We start from the raw sequence: 6000 nt of genomic DNA on the forward strand, positions 1-6000 counted from the left end.
AAACCCAAATCTGCAGGATTAACCAACAAGGACAATGTTTATGATGCATTGTTATGGAAAGTAGCCCACAAGGCCAGAAAACAAGTACAGTTTTATTAAACAGTTGCACCACTTTAGCATGCAAACCCATTTTATATATATATATATATATATATATATATTTATATATATATATATATATATATTTGAAGCATCCAAGCATTTATAAACCAACATATGGAAATGCATGTTAAAGTTTAAGAGCATCTTACATTCATGTGAAAGAACACAAGGTGTTTCAATGCTCAGAAATGTCTGTTTAGTGGGCATGGTACATATGAGGAGTGCAAACTAGTTTTCTGTGCCAATAATAGCACTGCATGTTATTTGTATGACGTGAAAGATGGGAAATGGAAATGCAATGTGTGAGCTTTATGATCCATTCACACTGACAGTAATTTTCAGTGTTTTATGTTTTTAAAACAAATCTCTTCTGCTCACCATAGTTGCAAAAAGTAAAAACAATAACATTGTGAAATAATATAATAAGCATTTAAAATTACTTTACTATTTGAATATATGCATTTATTTGCATATGCAGTAAAAAATGCTAACATTGTGCAATATTTTTATTAATTTAAAATAACTTTTAAATTAATATAAAAAATAACAATTTCTATTTGAATATATGTTAAAATATAATTTTTTCCTGTGATGCAAAGCTGAATTTTCAGCATCATTACTGCAGTCTTCAGTGTCACGTGATCCTTTAGAAATCATTCTAATATGCTGATTTGCTGCTCAAGAAACAATTATTATCACTGTTAAAAAAAAGCTGTTGTGCTGACTAAATTTTTTTGTGAAAACTGTGATGGTTTTTTTCAGAATTCTTTAATTAAAAGTAAAAATATTTGATTCATATATTGATAATCATGTTTATGCATGACTAGAATGTGCATTTTTAGCTTCTTATAATAGAATGAAAATTTGTTTTGAATGCAATACATCTTGTTTGTGATGTTGATGTTTTCAAAGTAATGGCTAGCTTTTGAGTCTCTTTAATAGAACTGATGTCTAGGTCACTTCTGGTTCCTGGAAAAAATCCACTGCTCTTTGACTTAAAGCATGAAACTAATTATCCGCATCCCAAACTGTTAGTTATTTCAAAATAAATGATTCTCTTTGAGTCTATTCCTTCCTTTTTTTGGTGGGTGGACCACTCATCCTTTTAAGTGGTCCTGTAAACATGGGCCAAATTAACTGTTTTTAAGGAATATTTCTAAATCATTTAAGTGTGCGGAGCATGAAAGCTTTGCTCTTTGTCTGATTGCATCGAAGACACCTACATATAACGTCAGATGTTTTCCACATGGAATTCAATCTCTTTTGCTCTCGTTGTCATCCTTCATTGTCACTTCCCCTCTGAATGAAGAAGGAGCACTCAAATAGTCTTATAATGCAGAATTGTATATAAAAACAAGTGTATTTCTAATTATATACATAGTTGCACAGTATTTAAGCGTGTTCTCATAAATATATGTATGCATGGTAATATAGTGTGACGTTGAGTCTATATAATATATTATGCTACATTACAAAGCTCTGTGTCTCCCCAGTAATTCATAGCTATACACAAACTGGCTTGATTTGTGGCATCAAGAGATGGGCTGCTCTTGGGCTTCAGGCATGGGATTTCTTAAATCAAAGCTCAAACTCTTGATTCATGGTTTGCGGTCCAGCCTGCCTGGTGTTTCTATTACATTTTTTTGGTCCCCAGTTCAAACATAATGCATAACCAATGGGCATCTTGACAGGCCATAAAGAAATCAGGCAGTATAACATAGTGTGGTTCCTTTAACTTTCTTCCAGTTTCTGTTTATCTCTATATGTTTTCCTCTTTCTTGAGGTTGGGAATCTTGTTTAGGTCAATGGAACTGAATGGCATGACAATCATTCTTTAATAGTTTTTGGTTGTCTGCATACTTGTAATAGTCTTTACAAGTGTTGCTTCCAAATAGACAGAACCAAGGAAAGAAAATGCTTTTTTTTAAAGTATATTTATTTTATCTAGCTGTGTCTGCCACCTGAATTTAATGCAAATTCATCTTGACAATGACAATAAACATACAGCACAACTAGTGTAGTGTTTTTTCTTCCCAATGATTGAATGGCTTTTTTATGCAATTCTTCTAGTAAGCTGGTTATGATTCAATATGTCTAACCACTCAGAAACTATTAGTATTACTATGTGTACTAGTATGTGTATAATTACTGATGCCAAATGCAGTTAAAATCCAGTGTTGTAGCTAAGATACACATTCAATAACAGAAATTGTAATGAACTTGGAAAATAATTCAAATTTTTTCAAAGTAATTGTCAAATATTTAATCTTTTTTAATTATAAATATAACAATATTATAAATTTTAATATTAATTATATATTATTTTTATTTGTTATAAATATTTGTAGCAATTTTAAATATTATAAAATATAAATATATTATCAATTTAAAGTATGTTTTTTAGGAAAGAATAAAAGATAAACAAATACACAAATTGGAATTAATATATTACAAAATTCTAAATGTACATTTAGAAAATAATAAAATAAATATTATGTAATTTTAAATATATAGATAAATATATAATATAATATATACATTTATGTATGTACTGTATATGTGTGTGTATGTGTGTATGTATATGTTTATGTATATATATATATATAATTAATTTATTATAATTAATTTATATATATACACACATACATATTTAACATTTTAACTTTTATACATTATAAAAATGTTTTTGCCATTGTAGATGTTAGAATATAAAGTTAATATAACAGAGATGGCAAAGTCATAATGAAATTAGGGCTGGAGGGTTTAATCAGACAGTAATGCTCTCTCACCTGTAATGAAGAAAAATTGCAGATGAACATTAATCTGGGCTGGCAATGATGCATGTTTTCCCACATGACAGTCAAGGTCATGTAGTATATGTAGATCATTTCTGGATCACATCACTTTTCCGTATTTTCAGGCCCTTTGTAAACATAAGAGATGAAGAGACACACATTCAGAGTTTGTCCTTTTGTACGTTTTTAACAGTTTTTGTGTAGTATTGTTTAGTAAGAATAAATCCCTTAAAACTACTTCCTCAATATACTCTTCCTCAATAATATTTCCAATAATTGGAAGCAGATTGATTGAACTCTATGCACTCTCATCTTTGGTTTACGTCATCGATCCTCTCCTCCATGCCTGCAGTTCTTTGGAAATATATTTTCCTTCTCCATGTTACTCTCTTGACAGAAACTCCAGCCCTGCTCCTAATCGTTACAGCAGCAGCAGCAGCCGGGGGGAGGCACGTACCCATCCCAACACTGGTGTGTCACACCTCCTCTAAATAAATCTGACGGCTTTTACTCAGGAGCAGTGCTTCGTAGCGCAGCACACCATCTCCTTCCAGTGAGCTTTCTTTGCTGTGCCATGATTTTTTTGTTTGTTTGTTTTTCTTTGAAACATTTTTATATAAAATTAAAATAAAATTTAAATAAAATTGTTAATATTAGAGGTATAATATTATAGTATTTTTTTTTTTTACATTTTAACAATTATTTTTAACAATTAATGTTATAAAGCAATTCTGTTAATTAATATAAACTTAATTCAACTTTTATTAAACTTATTTATAACATGAAATGATATTTACATTTAGTCATGTAGCAGAGGCTTTTATCCAAAGTGACTTACAAATGAGGACAATGGAAGCAATCAAAATCAACAAAAGAGCAATGATATGCAAGTGCTATAACAAGTCACAGTTAGCTTAACGCAGTACACGTAGCGTTTTTTTTATTATATAATAAATAAAAAGAAAACAGATAGAATAGAAAAAGAATAGAGCACGCTATAGTGTTAGAGGCCTTTATGCTTTTGTTAATTGTATAATAAATAAAAAGAAAACAGATAGAATGCAAAAAAGATTAGAGAAGCTAGTGTTAGTTTTTTAATATAGAATAAATATTTTGATATATAAACATTTATGAATATTATAAGCATAATATTGTATTTTTACTGTATTGTTACATTATTTTAATATTATATAATATATTTTATAATTTATAATTTAAAAATTAAAATTTACTATAAAATAAAATATTAAATTGTAGTGTGATATGTTTTTTTTTACAAGTATGATATTGTATTATTTTTTATCAGAATTTAAATATTCTATAATATACTTGTAATAGATTATTAATAGTATAAACAAATAAAAATAATTATGCCATTATGTAATAAAATATAAAAAATATTTTATAAATATTATTGTTTATATAATGTAATTTTATTTAGAAATATTAAATATATAATGTTGTTATTTTATAAACTGTTAGGCCTATTATATGTTATATAAACTATTTTTATTTTATTTGTTTATTGATATAATTAATAATACAAAATTAAGGAAATTATATAACATTTTTTAAATACAATTATAAGATGTTTGTGCTGTTTTGTTTTGTTTTATGTGTTTGTAATAAGTTCTGCTCTGCATTTAACCCATTCAAAGTGCACACACACAGAGCAGTGACACACAACACACTGTGAAACACACACCCGGAGCAGTGTAATTAATAATACAAAATTAAGGAAATTATATAACATTTTTTAAATACAATTATAATGAACTGTATTTCCTGATTTGGGCAGTATGGACATTTGTATTTCCGATATAAAGAAGATATAGTTGTTGCAGTTTTCACAATTGTACAATTTCTCATGCTTGGTTCACCGATTTGAAAGGATGTTTTTTTTTTTTTTTTTAATAACTCACCATAGTGCATTGTGGGATTGCTTTCTCCTGATGCTACCAAATTAGTTTCTTAAAGGCAGCAAGCTCTCCTTTTTGGAGCAGCTTTTGTGTCCGAAACAGCCTGTGATGCCATTAAATGAAAGGGTTATGAAATTGTGTGTGTGTGTGTGTGTGTGTGTGTGTGTGTGTGTGTGTGTGTCAGGTAAGACAGCTCAGACACATTTATCTGGCCCTTTGCAGCCCCAGTGATGGGCAATTCATTACTGTGCTGCGTTTGAATATTAAACATGAGAGATTCAGTGAATCTCTGGCTGTTTACTCAGCTAATACAGTTTCTTCATTAGCGCTGCTGCGGCGGCAGCTTGACTTTCTTCAGTGTGAAAGAGTGTCTGTCTGCTGGGTAATTGTTTAACCTCATGAATAAGTAAAGCCCTGCTATTGATGGTGATGAAAATGTCATGCGGCAGACTCATTGTTTCGAGAGCTCTGCTACATATCGTATATTTGAGTCTTTAATGAGCAGCGTTCTCCATTTGTGTAATATATTAGTGCGTGGTCAATAACTGCATCAGCCCTGTAATGAATGGTGCTGTTATCATGCGGTGGGGAACACGATTGATCATCTTGTTTTGCACGCCCTATAAGGTGTTATTGATTAACCATAGCTCCTGTAGTTTTCATTCTTCCCGCGGTGTTGTGTGTGTTAAGCTCATCAGATAATAATTAGCCTCTTTTAGATGCCTGTTTAATCGCTGAAAGTTGGAGATGAGAGAGTTGTATTGCTGTGCGAATATACTGATTGCTTGCTAAAATGTAATTAGTAACTTTCTGTCATCATACATTCATCGTTGTGTCATTTGAAACCTGCGTATGTCTGTCTTTGTCGAACACTCAAGGTGATTTTTTTTAAGAATATCTTGGTTATCTCTCTATTCCTGATGAGTTCTTGACTTTGATTGAAAATGAATCGTTTTTGCAGTCTGATCTTTTTTAGTGAATCAGTTGATTCATCTTATTTTTTTCTCTATTCCTGATGAGTTCTTACATGGTTCTCATACTTTGATTGAAAATGAATCGTTTTTGCAGTCTGATCTTTTTTAGTGAATCAGTTGATTCAAGATTCAATTCCAGAATCTGTCGAATGAATTCAGAAGACTTTTAAGATGGCACAGGATTCATATAAACCACTTTTATGGTAATTT

This window comes from Cyprinus carpio, chromosome B1 (assembly GCF_018340385.1).
Source record: "Cyprinus carpio isolate SPL01 chromosome B1, ASM1834038v1, whole genome shotgun sequence".
Taxonomy (NCBI): Eukaryota; Metazoa; Chordata; class Actinopteri; order Cypriniformes; family Cyprinidae; genus Cyprinus; species Cyprinus carpio.